This window comes from Capra hircus, chromosome 24 (genome assembly GCF_001704415.2).
Source record: "Capra hircus breed San Clemente chromosome 24, ASM170441v1, whole genome shotgun sequence".
In the NCBI taxonomy this organism is placed as follows: Eukaryota; Metazoa; Chordata; class Mammalia; order Artiodactyla; family Bovidae; genus Capra; species Capra hircus.
Window position 1 is genome coordinate 11,500,129 of NC_030831.1, and position 19,792 is coordinate 11,519,920.

Sequence of the window (19,792 nt, forward strand, 5' to 3'; positions counted from 1 at the left end):
TACTGTAATCTCCTTTTTATGTAAGTCCTTCACTAAATTTTGCATTTTTCAGTCCTCACTGTTTTTTGGGAAAACTTCATTTTGGACCATTAAGAGTAAATCTTAAAGGTTACCTCTAAATAATGTCTCCTGTTATGCATCACTTTAATCATTGCCTAGAAACAGAAAAAAAGTAAAGGGATTGTCAAGAGAAAAAAAAAATGATGGTGAATTCAGTGAAGAATGAATTTAATTAAACTTCCAGTTTAAATGTGATGACTCTGAAAGCAATAAATATCTTTTAAATCTTTGAAAGCAAATAAATAGAAGCTTCAGGTAAGAGATAATAATACATAAAATACTACATATGTATATATTTCTGAGACAAGTGTGCTTTTTATGATAATATCAATTCAGCTTGCATGTGAAATTAAACTTCATTTAAAAAGTGACATTAACCTAAAGTCTTGTTCAGTATTGGAAAACATTGAATGGACAGATACCCAAGAGTAATGTTAATGCAAAAGTTGCACTAGACAAAGGGAAACAGTTAAGGAAGACGGTATCAATCTTCATAGCAGCACTATTTACGAGAGCTGGGACATGGACACAACCTAAATGTTCATTAACAGATGAGCATATAAAGAAGAAGTAATGCATGTTTACAATGCAATGTTACAGAGCCATAAAACGGAATGAAATTGGGTCATTTTTAGAGCTGTAGATAGACCTAGAGTGTGTCATACATAGTGAAGTAAGTCAGAAAGAGAAAAACTAATACTGTATATTAACACATATATGTGGAATCTACAAAAATGATAGAGATGATTTTATTTGCAAAGAAGAAACAGAGATGCAGACATAGAGAACAAATATATGGATACCAAAAGGAAAAGAGATGGGGTGGGAGGAATTGAGAGATTGGACTTGGCACATATACACTACTGATACTATGTATAAATAGGTAACTAATGAGAACATACTGTATGGCACAGGGAACTCGGCTTAATGAGCTGTGGTAACATGAATGGGAAGCAAGTCCAAAAGTGAGCGGGTATATGTATATGTATGGCTGATTCATTTTGCTGTATAGTAGAAACTCACACAACTGTAAATCAACTATACTCCAATAAAAATTAATTCTTTAAAAATCTGTTGCAGTAGGGCAGAGAGAATTTATGGCACAGAACTCATTTAAGCTCAGTTCAGCTGAAACACAGGCTGGATAGATTTTAGGAGATATAATGGAGGTGAGGGGATCGTAGCCCATCTGTGTTTGCTAACTGATGTTAACCAAAATTAGCTCCTACCCTCCCACAGACACTAGGGAATAGACATGCTGTCTTCCTGGTGCTTATGTATTTGAGAGAGACAGTTTGAGTTGTAAAACGGGAGAGAGGATTTAAAATTTTTACATTTCAGGAGAAAATATTTGCAAATGATGTGACTTATAAAAGATTAGTCTCAAAAATATACAAACAGCTTGTAAAACTCAATAACAACAAAAAAACTCAATCAAAACTGAACAGAAGACCTAAATAGACTGTCATATTTCTCCAAAATAGGCGTACAGATGATCAATAGCCACATGCAAAGATGTTCAATGTCTCTAAATATTAGAGAAATGCAAATCAAAACTACAATAAGCTATCACCTCAACACTAGTCAGAATATATGCTTGCCAAGTTGCTTCAGTCATGATCGACTTTTTGCCACCCTGTGGACTGTAGCCCACCAGCCTCCTCTATCCAAGGGATTCTCCAGGGAAGAATCCTGGAGTGGGTTGCCATTTACTCCCCTAGGGGATCTTCCCCACTCAGGTACTGAACTCGCATCTCCTTCGTTTCCTGAATTGACAGGTACGTTCTTCACCACTAGTGCCACCTGGGAAGCCCAATCAGAATGGCTATCATTAAAAAGTCTACAAATAAGAAATTCTGGAAAAGATGCAGAGAAAAGGGAACCTTCCTATACTGTTGGTGGGAATATAAATTGGTGTAGCCACTGTGAACAATAGTATGAAGTCTTCTTAAAGAACTAAAAATATAGCTGTCATATAATTCAGCACTCCTACTCTTGGACGTAGATCCAGACAAAACTATAATTCAAAATGAAACATGCACCTGTGTGTTATTAATAGCACTATTTACAATATCCAAGGCATGGAAGCTCCCTAAATATACATTGGCTGAAGAATGAATAAAGAAAATGTGGCATATATATACACAAGGAGTACTACTCAGTCATAAGGAAAAGTGGAATAATTCCATTTGCAGTAACATGGATGGACCTAGAGATTATCATACTAAGTGAAGCGTAGTATGATAAGAATAATATCTTACTAAATAATACTTATTATTACTTACTTATAATAATACTTACTATACTTACTAAATAATGCTTAGTATTATCATACTAAGCCAGACATGGGAAGACAAATGTCATATAATAGTGCTTACATGTGGAATCTAAAAAAAAAAAAAAATACAAAAGAACTTATACACAAAACAGAAAGAGACTCACAGACATAGAAAATAAATCTATAGTCACTTTGGCCACCTGATGCAAAGACCTGACTCATTAGGAAAGACCCTGATGCTGGAACCATTGAAGGCAGGAGGAGAAGGGGACGACAGAGAATGAGATGGTGGGATGGCATCACCGACTCAATGGATATGAGTTTGAGCAAGCTCTGGGAGTTGCTGATGGACAGGGAGGCCTGGCCTGTTGCAGCCCATGGAGTCTCAAAGAGTTGGACATGACTGAGTGACTGAATTGAACTGAAACAAAAGGGAAAAGGGGTAGGGGAGAGATAAATTAGGATTTTGTTATTAACAGATATAAACTACCATATATAAAATAAACAACAAAGTCCTACTGGGCACAGGGCACTATATTCAATAACCTGTGATAACTGTAATGGAAAAGTATACAAAAAAGATCATATATTATACCTAATATACATAGATTATATATGTATAAGATTTATGTATATAAGATATATAAAATATTATACATATTATAAAAGATTATACACACACACCTGTATAACTGTTGTACAGTCACATTGTTGTACACCAGAAACTAACACAATATTGTAAATCAACTATTATATGTCAATAAAAAGTAAATAAAAAAGAGCATAGAAACATTTACATTTCAAGGAAGCAGAGAAAGAATTACAATGATAAGGTTTTTAAGGTAAATGCTGTAAGAAAAGCCAGGTCAGAGATAGCATCTGGAAGAAGCCTGTCTAAAGTTTTAGTGGAGGAGCTCTTTAGGATTGTCTCTCTATTAGGACTGATCATGGCTAAGAGAAGCATGTATCCCATTCTTGGTCATTTTTTTAGTGTGCTTACTGGTATGATTAGAGTATATTAGTGGTAGAGAGCACTGAGGACTTTGGGCTTTCACTTGGAGACCATGGCTGCATCTGAAAAATCTCTTTCCAGCTCTACCTTCTACCTATCACAGTGGGTTTCAGAGTTCTGATTCTCTTCAGCTGTTTCCAACTGGTTGTAAGGCAGTGTTAGTATTTCTGACTTCAGATACCAATTCTTGTTCTCAGTTCTGGATAAATTTAAGTTCTCTTCTGCTTCATGTAACGTCTTAAAAAGTAGACACAGTAAATATATTTCTTAGTAGTTATTCTATTATGTAGATTTATAGAGTAGATCCTAGGTTTATAGTAAAAGTTTCTCAGTCATGTCCCACACTTTGCGAGTCCATGGACTACACAGCCCATGGAATTCTCCAGGCCAGAATACTGGAGTGGGTAACCAGCCTTGCCCTTCTCCAGGGGATCTTCTCAACCCAGGGATCGAGCCCAGGTCTCCCACACTGCAGGCGGATTCTTTACCAGTTGAGCCACAAGGGAAGCCCAAGCGTACTGGAATGGCTAGCCTATTCCTTCTCCAGGGATCTTCCTGACCCTACTTCCTACTTCAGGAATTTAACAGGGGTCTCCTGCATTGCAGGTGGATTCTTTACCACCTAAGCTATGAGGGAAGCCCATGGTACACTTTGCCAAAAATCAAAGAAGGCTGAGTGCTTGAGAATTGATGCTTTTAAGCTGTGCTGCTGGAGAAGACTCTTTAGAGTCCCTTGGACTGCAAGGAGATGAAACCAATAAATCCTAAAGAAATCCACCCTGAATATTCACTGGATGGACGGTGCTGAAGCTGAAACTCCAATGCTTTGTCCACCAGATGCGAAGAGGTGACTCACTGGAAAGACCCTGATGTTGGGAATGATTGAGGGTAGGAGGAGAAGTGGGAGACAGAGGAGGAGATGGTTGGATGGCATCACCGACTTGATGGACACGAGTTTGAGCAAATTCTGGGAGATAGTGAAGGACAAGGAAGCCTGGAATGCTATAGTTCACAGGGTCACAAAGAGTCAGATATGGCTTAGCGACTGAACACCACCACCAAAAATCAAAAAATTAAAACTTCCCCAAACTAACCCATCATTAGCAATTATTCATGTTTAGTGTGCTTATATTATCAAAAAATTGAAGTGTAACATAATAAAACATGAACAAAATTTGATACAGAGAGAATTAGTTGAAAAAAATGCCCAGTACCTTCCATGACATAGAGAAAGGGTAAAAAATTCATTTTTGCTGTGGATTATAATGAGATTACATAAAAGCCAAGCATGAAGAGGAAATCTTAATTCTGTGAAATTATTTTGCTGAAAGCTAAAATGCTATAAGATTTTTTCTTTAGCTTGTTTGCCCCCAAATCTCTTACTGTTCCTACTGCTTGCCATTGTCTGCTTCGTCCTGGCTGCTCTGTTCTGAATACACCACCCTTAAATTTATATGTTAAATCCTGAGCCCCAATAGGCTGGCATTAGGAGTCAGAACCCTTTAGAGGCTCTCGGGTCCTGAGGGCAGAATCTCAGGAATGGGATCCGTTCCCTATAAATGAGGGTTTTGTTGGGATCCTAGCATCTTTCACTATATAAGGACATAGTGAGAAGACACTGGTCTAATCCAGAATGAGGATTCTCATCCAATCTTACTGACACCCTGATTTCAGACTTCACAGCATCCAATATGTGGTTAATATATTTTTACTGTGTAAGAGCTAGCTAGCCTCTGGTACTTTGTGACAGCAGACCACATGGATTAAGACACTGGCATTACTTTGAGTGACATTTCTCAGCTCTTGTGCAGACCCTAAGATACCCAGTGTTCATGGGAAATAACTCAGCCGTTGAATTACAATGAAGAAAAAACACTCCTCCCACCCTTTAAGCCATTATGTGCCGAATCTTTCATATATTAAACCACCTAGATTTTCAGTGTGCTCATCAAGCTATTCATATATGATTAATATATGAGAATAGAGTTTAGCTCAGTTAGAGATGTGACTGGGTAAATATCCTTTAGATAGTCCCCATTAAATAGTAGGCATGTGACCAAGGCTCGTTAGCAAGCAATTTTATAGAGAGCTTTCCATACTTAGCAAGAAATCAGTTATTTGATCTACAGATAAAATGTGATTAAAAGAAAACACACATACTTTAGAAGTTTAGGATGTCATTTCAAAGTTTACATTTTGTTAACAAAAGTAAAATTCATGCCTAGATACAGGTAATGTATCTCAGCAGGTAATGGCAGACTTTTTTAGATGCTTGTCCAAACTTTCCCTTAAAAGTATATCTTAAGCATATTTACTGTCCAAAAGTAGTTTGATTAAAGATCCTAAATCTTACAGTATAACCTTGGCATGGAAGATGTTGAGAACAAGAGTTAATAAACTACCCTCTGCATGGTGAAAGTAACTTGGCTAGATTTATAAGAACAACTTAGCTGTGAGAAAAGTGTCCTCAAGTCAGTGGTTCTACAAGGATATAAGTAAGGTACAAGATACACACTGATATAATCAGGTGAAATAAACTGCTAAATGGAATTATGTAGTGTTTTCCTGAAGGATATCGGAGATGTCCCTGAGAAAAAGTGTAACTTTGCTTTTGTTTTATTAATATAGAATAGTTTCTTGAGGTGACTTTCTAAAGTAGAATATTAAACTAAGGTTATCAGTGGTTAAGGTGTACACTTGTCTTCGTATTTGCTGTGACTGGAGAGCAATGCATGTGTTTTACATAAATGCCAGATGAAATTATTTAATGTATACATAAACAGAAAGACTGGTATCTTGCTCTGTCCCACAATATTAAAAAATAGATGGCTTACATAATGAGGGTCTTTCACAATACAGTACTGTGGTAAGGATCCAAAGAAGTTTTTTTTAAGGAAAATCTTTGGGAGTGAAGCAGCAACAACCCCTCTACAGACACCCTTCCCTTAGAGAGTTTACAGTGGAGCATCGTTGATGGACAGGCTTCAGCTGCACACATTTGGGTACATCTCAGATTTTGCTCTTTGGCTACACTGAGCATGGAAGGGAGGTTAGTAATGCATCATTCTGAGAAAGTTTCATTCAGGTTGACCAGGAGTCTTCAGGTGGGAAACGTTTTGCTTGAAGACTCCTGGTCAACCTGGATGAAACTTTCTCAGACATGCATTATGTCAAGGTCCTTTCTACCCAATCTTCCATTCCCTCCCACGCCGTGTGCAGAGGTCAGGCATGCAACCTGGTGCGAAGGGTCTACTCTGGCTGTTTCTGTCTTCAGCCTTCACACATGTTTTCCCTAGTACATTTCTTGTACACCTAATCCCATCTTGTTATCTCCATCTAAAAGTATCTTAACTGACACTATATGTATTTTGAGACCAGATCACTGGCCAGGGATTATTTTTGTCTCTAGAGTGAGATGTTTGTGAAAAAACGACAAATACTCCAGTCAGGTTTTAAATATTTTCACTTATGGAAAAATATATATTAAAGTTCAAGAGCAGAACCTGTTGCTTAAAAAAACAATGAAAACATGTAGCATTGAAAATAACATGGTAGCTTGATCTTATATTGCATATTCCCTTCTTTTTCCTATTTTGAGGGTTTAGACCAGAAAGCTCTTGACAAAGAATCACTTCCAGTTGACTCTCATCCTTTAGGAAATAGCACATATTGTTCTTCCAGTTTGTAGTACAGCTCAGTAATCAATACAGGTAAGGAATGGTGAGAATAAAAAAAAGAAGCCGATTTGTACTTTTGAGAAACAATGTTAGGTGTGAGATCTAGTATAATAGGGTAATCTAGAAATATCTGAAGATATATGGATGAAATAATTTAAAAAGCTGAATATAAAATATGTGGAATTTGCTTTATATCAAAATTAATGGCAATTTTTTTTTTAGTATTATAATATTTACTGTGGGTTGGGAAATTGGTAAACTATCACATGCCCATAATAGTTTAATTTTTCATTTCAAAAAAAGCAAGAAGAAAAACTTAGTAGAACAATGGCAGGGAACTGGGCTTCTTGGGCAAAATTCACAATATAAACAATTTAGCAAAAGTTTTAGGCTTCCACAAAGTTGTTGGCTGAAGTCAGCTAGTCAATGACAGATCGGCTGAGTCTCAGACAAACTGCACACAAAAAGATCTAATCAAGATGAGAAAAGCAGTGGGATAGACACTCAAGCCATTGCACTTCCGCAAATCACTGGAAATTGAATTATTCCCAGCTGTATCTCAGTAGATAGCTCTGTAAAAGATAAAATGTTTCTCCTTAAATAAATGATACCTTCTGTGATTGTCCAGACTATCTTAAACCATTGAAAATTTAAAAAAATGGGTTAACCCTCAAAATAGTCAAGTTTTATGCTTCTGACACAAAGCATATGAGGCACTGTGAGCTTTCACTGTACACAGTATGTGGAGGGATTAAGCTAAGTATGTTTCTCATGATTCATGTCTTGCTGGGCTGCGCTAAGTCACTTGAGTCATGTCTGACTCTTTATGACCCTATGGACTATAGCCCACCAGGCTCCTCTGTCCATGAGATTCTCCACGCAGGAATACTTGAGTGGGTTTCTATTTCCTCCTCCAGGGTCAGCCCAGGAATCTATCCCACATCTCCTCCGTCTCCTGCATTGGCAGGCGGGTTCTCTACCACTAGCCACCTGGGAAGCCCCACGATTCATGTCTTACATATCATGTGTATAGTACACAGTATAGTGCCACGTACACATATGTTTGTGTTGTATACATAATGTAAAACTCCACTTTCAAATTTTACATGTATATTCTATATTTGGTAGCCATCCAATGTTTATTAAAACACGGTAAAATCGTGATTGTCATTCAGCGTGCTGGTAACTTGTTTTTGTTGACTAGTGTGTCTGCTTTGTGTTTTACAGAGACTAAAAATCAAGGAGAAGAAAGGCTGCCAGATGGAACCTCAATGTTTTCAGCCCCCTGGGCACTAGAGAAACATGATTTAAATCTCTCCAGATAGCGCAACTGTGTACTCTTGCTCTTATGTTTATTATTCAGCAAGCAGGGTGTACTTATTACCTAAGAGATATTAACACTTTATACCTAGACATAAACAGGGAGAGCCAACTCAGTTATCTGCATCCTAAGAATGAATATTTTCATTTCTTAGGTTGAAAATTATCCAAAATTATTTTATTAGAATTTCTTAAAAAAATTTTTTTTTAAATAAGTAGTCTCAGACCAAATTAGACTTTTTCTCATCTTTACAGCCTTTCTTCTTTCTTTTGAAATAATCAAATATTATTTTGATTATTTCTTTTAAAAATAATCAGATGTTTTAGTAAATAGATGTTCTATGGTCCTTTGGTATATTAGGGATGGATGGGTGGAGTATGTTACAGATCAGTGTACTAATTCAACAGTGCCTGATTCCGTTTCCTTGTTCCAGAAAATTCCAGGTTAGTGAATTTGTCTATTATGTCCACAATATCTTGTGTTTGCATACTAGTTTGAGTCAAAGATGTAACAGAGCCCTTATATCAGTGTCACAAAATTTGTAGTAATCTTATTAGAATAAGAAAATTAGGAGTTAGGTTAATTAATTTTTAAACTTCTATCTAAGAGTAATAGCTATACATGTCATTTTTATATAAAAAATTTATTTTACAGATGGGCTAATATAAAACCATGATTAATTCCATATACAAAAAATGATATTCTCTACAAAAATATGTATATAAAAATGGTATAGAAATACATAAAATAAATATAAATTTAGCAGTAATATATACACATAGTAAAATATTTGTTGTTTATTAAAGAAACTCTAGTTTTAAAAAATTAGCCAACTTGAAATGCAATTTATTAACCATATTTTAAATACTTAGAAGTCCATAGATCTTGATGAGTATTTCCATGTAACAGAATTGTGATAAAAAATAATTTTGGTGCTCATCAACTCAGTAGTATTTTAACAGAATTTGATTAATATCACTGTTTACTGAGTTTTGTTTTCAAAATACTGAAAAAATATCATATGCATTTTAGATTTTGTTTCTCTGAGGCCTCAAAATGGCCCACATGCCTATAATGTAACTGAGAAAGATATTAGAATAGGAAAGGCAAGAAACAGAGTAATAGGAAAATGACTTTTGTATCCATGATAGATCAACAAATGAAATATATGCTTGAAAATCTTGCTGAAAAATGATGCTATTGTGTGTGTGTGTGTGTGTGATTTTTGTGAGCCGTTTTCTCTGACAGACATCTTCCATTGTTGGATTCAGCAAACTTTCCTAAAACATTTCTGTGCTGGCCTTGAATGGTACTCTGAGACATTAAAATAATTTATTATTGAGAAGATATCCTAAGCAATTAAAAGCATTTTGCCTCAAAAAATAAACCTCTGAAGTAAACTGGCATTTACAAACAACCTCATTTAACACACAGAAAAAGTTGGGAAACTTGTAGGACCTAAGGTCAGCTATTAAAAAGAATGTACTTTCAGCAACATGGACGGACCTAGAGATTGTCATACTGAGTGAAATGTCATAATATTGTATGACATCCCTTATATGTGAAATCTAAAATGAAGTAATGCAAATGAAATTGCTTACAAAACAGAAACAGACTCATAGACTTAGAGAATGAATTTATGGTTACTGGGGGGGGAAGGATGGGGGGAGGAATTAAAAAAAAAAGTTATTGGGACTCATGGCTGAACACTATAGCCTAAATCCAGAATGATAAGTGCTCTGTGTAATTTTATGAGATGATCAGTCAGATACAGCCAAAAATAAAGGAAGAATGACAGGAGAACCAAGCTTATTATGTTCCCAGGTCCTAGTGATGGGAAGTATGCACCTCCAGGGCCACATAGGAAAGAAGCCAGGGTAGATAGGAGGTAGAAGACAGGTGACGGGGAGCCTTTACTGGGGCTCGAGGTGGCGCAGTGGTTAAGAACCTGTCTGCCAAGGCAAGAGACATAAGACATGTGGGTTTGATCCCTGAGCCGGGATGATCCCCTGGAGAAGGAAATGGCAATCCACTCCAGGATTCTTGCCTGGAGAATCCCATGCACAGAGGAGCCTGGTGGGCTATAGTCCATGGGGTCACAAAGACACAGACATGACTGAGCGGCTAAGCACACACAGAGAAGGCAGGGCACAGCAAATGGTTAGGATAGGCCAACTGGAGTAATTTTGGTGGCTCTAAGCTTTAGGGTTGGTCCCTAGATGCCTGGTACCTTACCAGACTGATAAAGGCAGAATTTTTTCTCAGGGGTGTGTGGGCCAGAAGGAGGAGATCTGGCTTCGCACTGGTTAGTCTGCATATTAAAAATGTGCTCTGGCCTGACTTTTGAAGAATCTCTAAAGAATTGGCTTCCCTGGTGGTTCAATGGCAAAGCATCTGCCTGCTAGTGCAGGAGATGTGGGTTTGATCCCTGAGTCACAAAGATCCCCTGGAGAAGGAAACAGTAACCCACTCCAGTATTCTTGCCTGGGAAATCCCATGGACAGAGAAGCCTGGTGGGTTATACGTCTAAACAACAACAACAACATTGGCTATATCCAAGAGATGGAGTGGGTCTCTCTCCAGTAAGAAAGTTTCTTTTTTTAAAAAAATGTCAAAATGGTATAATATACAGAAAACAAAGATGTAGATATACACAGTAGAATAAAAATGATAATAACATCTACATATTTAAGTTTATTTGTCTTACATTTTAGCCTTGTAACATCGAGAGCCCAGCTTTGCAAAGGCATTATATTTTCTGTAATGTTTTATTATATTTCTTCCTGTTCCATTTGTGTTCTTATCACCATAAGTTAGCATCAGGGTATTAAGTGGAATTCCCCGTGCTATACAGTAGGTCCTTTTTTATTTTCTATCTTATTGTGTGTATGCTCATCCCAACTGAATCACTTTGCTGTACACCTGAAATTAACACAACATTGTAAATCAACTATGCATGTGTGTGTGTGTGTGTGCGCATGTGCATTAGTCATTCAGCTGTGTCTGACTCTTTGTGACCCCACAGACTGTAACCTGCCAGGTTCCTCTGTCCATGGGATTCTCCAGGCAAGATTCCTGAAGTGGGTAGCCATTTCCTTCACCAGGGTATCTTCCTAACCCAGGGATTGAACCTGGGTCTCCCACATTGTGGGCAGATTCTTCTATACTCCAATAAAAGTTAAAAACAAAAATCATGCCCTCAAAAACAAAAGCAATATGTCTCAGAAAGCAAGATAATTATATTTGTGGAGCCAAGAATAGAATCCAGTGATGTCCAATAGCCTTTCAACTGAAATGCATCATTTTTGCCATTTATATGAAATCAAGTTTGAAATGTCCAGTGAAAATTATATATAAACCACATCTCAAAACATTATAAATCTAATAAAATTGGATACTTGAAATTTAGAAAATACTAGTAGGAGAAAAATAGATGTAATATATATTAGAATGCTTTATTATGAGTGAATATTATATTTGGTTTTGATATTCATAACAACCAAGATAAAAAGAAGAAAAATATAAATTATACATTTCTTATTTTCATTTAAAAGGAAGAATATAATATCACCCAGAGATAATCATTTTTTCTGGAAACTGAATACTAAATGGAGTTAACAATATGAATGGACTATATACTGTGTAATCTATTTATATACTGCATAATATCCTTCACAATAAACTTGTATAAACAAAATGAATATACTTTTTTTATAGAAAATATAAGCATTTCAGCATATTTAAAATGCTAAACAATTAAAGCAAACAAACAGAAAAAGGGGTCATATTTTCAAAGGACTGTGTGGTCTGAACTGAAAGAAAGAACAGATATAATTAAAAACACATACTTTCTCAAATTATCGTTAGAAGTTATAATTTCTAGTTATAGATGTATATTTTCTTAGTATACTTTGAAATTGTGTGTCATTGTCCGGTTTTAATGGGACTTCTTTGTTGAAGTTCAAAGGAATATTCACTGGCCATGGAAAGACTGGAAACAGCAGACTGGTCATGATGTACTTTTATGACTTTCAATTTGTTTTCACCTTGTGAAAGTTTTCAGCATTGGCTTGGAAAGAAAGTCAAAGTGTTAATCACTCAGTCGTGTTTGACTCTATGCAACGTCATGGACTGTAGACCACCAGGCTCCTCTGTCCATGGAATTCTCCAGAAAAGAGTACTGGAGTGCTCAGTTTTACATTGACTTGGAATGAAGGTATATTCCTTATATGACATGCATTTTGGCCATACCTTTATTTAAACCATATCACTATAGTATTCTATACAATTACATTTTAGACATGGAACATAATATAAATATGATTCATCCCCTTTTCCAAACTCATGGTTACTCAATATGAGTTTAGATATTAAGATGTAAGCTACATTGGAAAATTGATTTATATTAGCCAGCATGACATTTGTCAACTAGATGAGCAAATTTAACTGGAAGAATTTAATTTAGACTAAATTATACTTATGAAACTATAACTTTAAACAATGTTATCAGAAAGGAATCTGTGATTAATAGTATAAAAGTTCTGGCAACCCTATTCATTGGAAAATAGTTTGTAAGGATTATATTGAAATCTTTTTTTTTTTTTTGCTTTCTTTTCTATTTAATTTATTTTTTACTGAAGGATAATTACTTTACAGAATTCTGCTGTTTTCTGTAAAACTTCAACATGATTCAGACATAGGTATACATATATCCTGTCCTTTTGAACCTCCCTCCCACCTCCCTTCCCATCCCACTCCTCTAGGTTGATACAGAGCCCTTGTTTGAGTTTCCTGAGCCATACAGCATATTCTAGTTGGCTATCTATTTTATATAAGGTAATGTAAGTTTCCATGTTACTGTTTCCATACATCTCACCTTCTCCTCCCCACTCCCCATGAATAAGGATTATATTGAAATCTTGAATAAGATAGTAAATCTAGATAACTTAAACCAGATCTTGCATCCCTTGAAGCCACAGTACATAATTCTTTTTATATATATTTGCCTAATGCAAAGATATCTGGCTCATATATGAGCCTAATAAATAGTGAAATTGATAGAATTATATGATATAATATGATGCAACCTATTTCATCTTTCTTAATTCTTCCATTGCTTTTGCCAGGTTTTTTACCCTGAGTTTTCTCATGTACTTACTTTCTTACTTTTCCTTCACTACCATCCTGATTTACTCTATTCTTTTCTTTTTTTTCCACTTTTGTTTGATGGTTTGTACTGTAAGAATGTTCAAGTGTTTTAGAAGTAGTGAAAATAATAAATGATTTTTCAGTTCAGTTCAGTAGCTTAGTCATGTCCGACTCTTTGTGACCCCATGAGCTGTGGCACGCCAGGCCTCCCAGTCCATCACCAACTCCCAGAGCTTGCTGAAACTCATGCCCATCGAGTTGGTGATGCCAACAACCATTTCACTCTCTGTCGTCCCTTTCTCCTCCTGTTTTCAGTCTAGCATCAGAGTCTTTTCTAATGAGTCAGTTCTTCACATCAGGTGGCCAAATATTGGAGCTTCAGCTTAAGCATCAGTCCTTCCAATGAACACTCAGGACTGATCTCCTTTAGGATGGACTGGATGGACTTTGCAGTCCAAGGGACTCTCAAGAGTCTTCTCCAATACCACAGTTCAAAAGCATTAATCTATCAGTGCTCAGCTTCCTTTATGGTCCAACTCTCACATCCATAAATGACTACTGAAAAACCATAGCTTTGACTAGACGTGTGTCAGCAAAGTAATGTCTCTGCTTTTTAATATGCGGCCTAGGTTGGTCATAGCTTTTCTTCCAAGGAGCAAGCATCTACATTTCAGTTTTATGTGCATTTGAAAAAAAAATCCATGCTCCTGTGACACTGACAAAAAAGATTTATCTCCTGCAGGATTAAAAACTCCACAGTGTAATATATTAAAAATTATATCTTATTCCCATCTGATTTTCAATACACATTTATACAGGTTGCCCTTAAGGTTCACATTTGAACTGAATGTCATTGAATATATTTTGGCTTAGCATTCAGGTCTCTCTGGTATTATTGCCAACCTTACCTGCTTTCTCTCATTCATCAAACCCTGTTCTTTATATCTTTTTCTAATTATTTCTTAACCTCTCTGGAGTAATACAGCAGCTTTTTTTTTCTCATAATGCTATTCCTTCATTTTTGGCTCAATTTCCAATTCAGAACTATGATAAAAAGTTTTAGAATTAGTTGCCATAGTAGTGATGCTGTAGTTTTGCTTGCATGTGCTTGCTTGCTGCATAAGCAGAGTCTTTTAGAAAATGACTTTACTCAAAAGAAATTTAATATTATCATACTTAACAGAAGATAATTATAAGTACTAGACTTAAAAAACTTCCTCAGATAGACATATCTTTGTTTTCATCTTCACTGAATTCGCATTATTCTTTCTGGACCTGCATTCTTTAGTTTCAAAAATTTGGGTACTGTAGAAGAGTGAGTCTATAAAAGCAGAATCTTAAGACACAATGAAGCAACCAAAGGTAAAGACATTGGCAAAAACAATAATACTATTTTTAAAAAGTTGTTTTGATTAAGAAATGCCATTTAACATATCAAATTCATATGCCAACTTGACTGTAACCCTCTCAACACATACATTTCACAGAGGAAGGATCACCAAAATTTTGAAGGTTACAATTACTATTACTTTCAGAAAAGATTATAATGCATCCACTTCCTTTTATCTATTAGGAACTTAGCAGCATGTGAGAAAATATCTTTTTAAGTCTCTTCAAAATTTTATTTTCCTGCCTGCCTGGGATGAAACAGAATGAAATTGTTGTTTAGTCATTAAGTCGTGTCTGACTCTTTTACAACCCAATGGGCTATAGCCTGCCAGGCTCCACTGTCTATGGGATTTCTCAGGCAAGAATACTGGAGTGGGTTGCCATTTCCTTCTCCAGGATATCTTCCCAATTCAGGGATCGAACCTGTGTCTCCTGCCCTGGCAGGTGGATTCTTTATCACTGAGACACCTGGGAAGCCAGAGTGAAATTAGGATACTGATGTGAATTAGCCCTCAAAAGGTGAATTTTACACTGCTATTTTGATATAATAGTGTGATGACATCCAGTTTTCTACTCTCAAAATCCCAGCTTAATTTTGAGGTTTCCATCTGTACTTCTGCGACACATCAATGTCAATCTTCACTTCCTTCACGGCTGTAAGAGAGCCCTCCAAGTAGGCTGTATAATTTTCCAGTGCTTAGAAATGAAAATAAATAGGTATATTGTCCCCTGTGATCACTTTAGCAGTCTCTATTAAGGAGGAATCCAAAGTAGTTTAAAGATTAAAAACGGCATCTGGAGATTAAGAGAATTTAACATACGTCATTGCTACTTCTTTGAAAGCCTTATGTAATTGTTGCATTGACACAAGAATGCTTATAGAATTATTCATCTTCCTGCTTTCAAGTATTGAGAACCAGTTCTTTATATTTGGAACTAGTTTTTACCCCACAGTTAAAAAAAACACACACAATTACAAAACATTCATGAAAAAAAGATCATATTCTGTATTCTCCAAGTTTTTCTTCCATATTCTCTAGGTGCATCGAGGTAATTAATTTGAGCATCTTTGACCTGTGTTGGGCTCACATATTTCCAGCTTCTCATAAAAAAAGGAGTTTCCCTCTCTCGGTTTCTGTTTGAAGAATCTGAGGGGGTGGTTTTGATTGCCCTGTTTGGCCTTTCCTTTCTACGCTCTTAAACCCAGGCCCTGTGGTCCATGAGATGGGCTCAGACAACACTCAAAGGCATCCCATAATAACTAAAAGTAAAGGGAGGGATGGTGACTGCTGAGTGGCGTCTACTGGGGCAGAGGGCTCATGAGGGTCAGGGCTGTTGCTGGAATCCTTGTAGGGCTCTCAGTCTCTCCAATTACATCTGTTACTCAACGTTTTTCTTTTCTACCAGACATCGAACCAGAGGTCAGCTTGCTGTTTCTTTCTGTAGCTGATATTTTCTTTGAATTCTTCTCCCCTCCACTCCAACTTGTTTTGATCTAGACTCAATATTCCTGGACCAGATAATCTGGAAATAAGGGCTTTTGTTATAGGTGTTTTACTCTCAATCTGTATGAGTAAGAATTATCTGTGCACACCCTTAGGAAGCAGATCTTAAATGTTCATTGATGATTATTCCTATTATATAGCTGGTGCTGAAGAAACAATTATTTAAAGGAAGAGAAGCAGAAGGGGGTAACAATTAACATTTCAGAAAGCTATACATTATATCAGTAATTGTTAACCTATGAAGAAGGAAATAGGAAGCCTTAATGAGTTATTTTTTAAAACCTTTGATCTGTTGTTCTAAATTTACATGTCGCCTCGGATATCTAAAGGACAGGGCATAGTCCTATCCATACTGACAATCGTGTGCCTTCAGGTGACAGAAGTCGCAGCACTTGAGAGCGAGCAGCTGATGTTCACGCTTCTCCCAGGGTTAAGCGGAGATACAGAATGGCGGAAGGAGGACATTTTGAAACCTTCTTTTCCAGAAATAATTCTGAAAAAGCTTTTGTTCACTCTTGAGACTCTTCACCACTGCCTTTTATTCCGGATCGATGAGGCTCTTCCCTCCATCAGGCTTGACTCTCATCCATGATGAACGGCAGATGAATAAACACGGTAAACGCGGTGTGCTACAGTTAGGAGCGTGAGTCTTACAAGCTCCTGATGCCTAGCTTTCCTTCTTTCCCTCTATGGCCAGGTGTTCATCAGGCCCGGCTCTGTACTGCCTCCTAAGCGCTTCCATTTTCACCCCTGTCTCCCCTGAAGCCCTCCTGGAGTCTGTCCCTTAGCTCTTGCCTGAGCGCTAGAACAGCCTAAGCAACTCTCACCTCATTTCTAGGCTTGGCCCCTCTGTTTCCTCAGTGATCCTCCAGGTAGGTCACTCCATATCTAAGATGTTTAAAGAAGCCCCACATTGCCCTCAGAATAAGGTCCAGCACCACTATTCTATGTCTTCTTTTTATTGGAGCAGTTGCCTTATACTGTTGTGCTAGTTTCGATCACACAGCAAAATAAATACATATCTACTCTCTTTTTTGGATTTCCTTCCCATTCAGGTCACCACAGAGCACTGAGTAGAGTTCCCTGTGCTATCGAGTAGGTTTCATATCTTTAAATAGATTTGCTTTTCCTTTTAATCTCGCTCTATCTTACCCCTCAGTTTCTCTCCACTCATTTCTATTTCTCTTCAGTTGTGCTGGCCATACCACGTACCTTGGACTTGCATGAAAATGCCTTCTCCCTTCAGAGAGTTTCCTCTCCAAAGTTCTTTTCTATTTTTTCTTCACCAGGCTAATGTCTACTCATCCTTTAGGTCTGAACTGGAGGTGAAGTACTTTGAGAAGTGTCAGAATCTGTAGTTTTGGACTGAGTTTCCCTTAAATGTGCATTTTTCATCCTATATTTTAATTGCCTTTTTATATTTCATCTCTCACCAGGTTTTAATCTCAATGACCATGTTGATAATATCAGTATCATTCATTTTTACATCCCTCATTTCTAATGCATCTCTAAAATGATCGCTTCTGGACATTTTCTCATCATCAAAGTAAATTTTATTAACACACTCAAAGACTTATTACAAGAAAAGAGAGCAGACAATTTTAAGATCTTATGTGGGAAAGAAATATTTAAAGACTCCACACCACAGTCCATTCTGAACTTGATCTTCAAACATGATATCATTGGTCAAAAAGCAGAAAGGTCAAATTCTGAATCTAGACAGTTGAGGCTACACACCTCTCTGATGGGCAGGTGGGTTTGCAACTGGGACTTTTGACTCTGGCTACTGCTTTCCCTGGTGGCTCAGCGGTAAAGAATCTTCCTGCCAGTGCAGAGGATATAGATTCGATCCCTGAGTCAGGATGATCCCCTGGAGAAGGAAATGGCAACCCAGTCCAGTTCTGTTGCCTGGAAAATCCCATAGACAGAGAAGCCTGGCGGGCTACAGTCCATAGGGTCACAAAGAGTCGGAGATGACTTAGCGGCTAAGCAATGACAACTGCGTTCCTATACCAGATAATATCAGTAATGGGGGAAAGACATTAAGGAAGTACACAGATATTTAACCTGGCCATCAATAGCTATTTTGCCTCCTACTCTCCCAGTGAAGTCTTTAAACAAGTAATCTGCTAGTCAAAGACTGAAATGAAGCAAATTTGATTTCCTTATTGAGTAACTCTCCACTTGGTGCCTACAGGTTTCTTGGCTGGCGCAGTTGGTAAAGAATCTCCCTGACAATGCAGGGGACCCAAGACACATGGGTTCCATCCCTGCGTCTGGAAGATCCCCTGGAGTAGGAAACGGCAGCCCACTCTAGTATTCTTTCTTGGAAAATCCATGGTCAGAGGAGCTACAGTCCATGAGATCACAAAGAGTTGAACACAACTGAACACACAATCTCACTTCATACCTGGTTCCTGTGACTAAAATGTTAGCATTTGTTTGCCTAGTATCTTTCTGGAGCCTCAATTGTCTTTTTTTCAGAATGGCCCTCTGAATCCTGTCTGTATATCCCTTGCCCCAATTTGTGAGACCGGCACACTTCATGATTTTCTTCAAGTTTTTCATTTTAATTTTTTCACTATTGAACACCAGATGTGGACAGTGTACTCTTTAGCTCCTAGGGCAAAGAAGATGTTAATTTGGTCTAAAGTACTAAGTAGTACCTAGTGTTGATAGCTAAGGAGATTTTTGAAAAAATGTGAGACTTGTGAATAAGCAAAACACTAATTATTTACTAGAAATCTTACATGCTTGGTATTGGCTCTGAAAAGATTATTCAAAATTTATTCTTTAACTTTATAGAAAGCAAAAATGAGACTACTCATCCAGACTAATTGACAAGGAAATACATTCATGTTAAATGTAAACTTTACATTTCATAAATAATATTTTGTCTACCTACAGTGACCAAGACAACGTATTGGTGGATAAATGCTTCATATTGTGAAAGGTAACATTTGTAAAAAGACACTTTTGACCTTTGTTTCTATTAATACACTTCTAACTATTCTCCAGTCCACTGAAATCACAATACTAAATGAAAGGAACATTTAAGTGCTGTCATTAATTCTCTGTCTCACAAAAGCTGGCTGTCTACCTTCTAAATTATCTGTGCTTCTTGTGTAGTGAATGGGAAAAAATTGCTGTTGCTAACCTGGAGTCCTTTTGAAGAGAACTTTTCTTTGTACAACAGCTCCTAGGGTTTAATACAGTACCAAGGTAAAGCTGAGTGGTCTAAAACCTATTAGAGTTCTGGAATCAGGTGCAGGTAGGAAAATTACCCTCATTAAGAACATTTAGTCATCCCAGTAATTTTTCTATTGGTATGTGCTTTATAATGTATTTTGTCTCTTAGGAAAAATATGTGTTATCGCATATAAATGAAATTATAGGCAACCT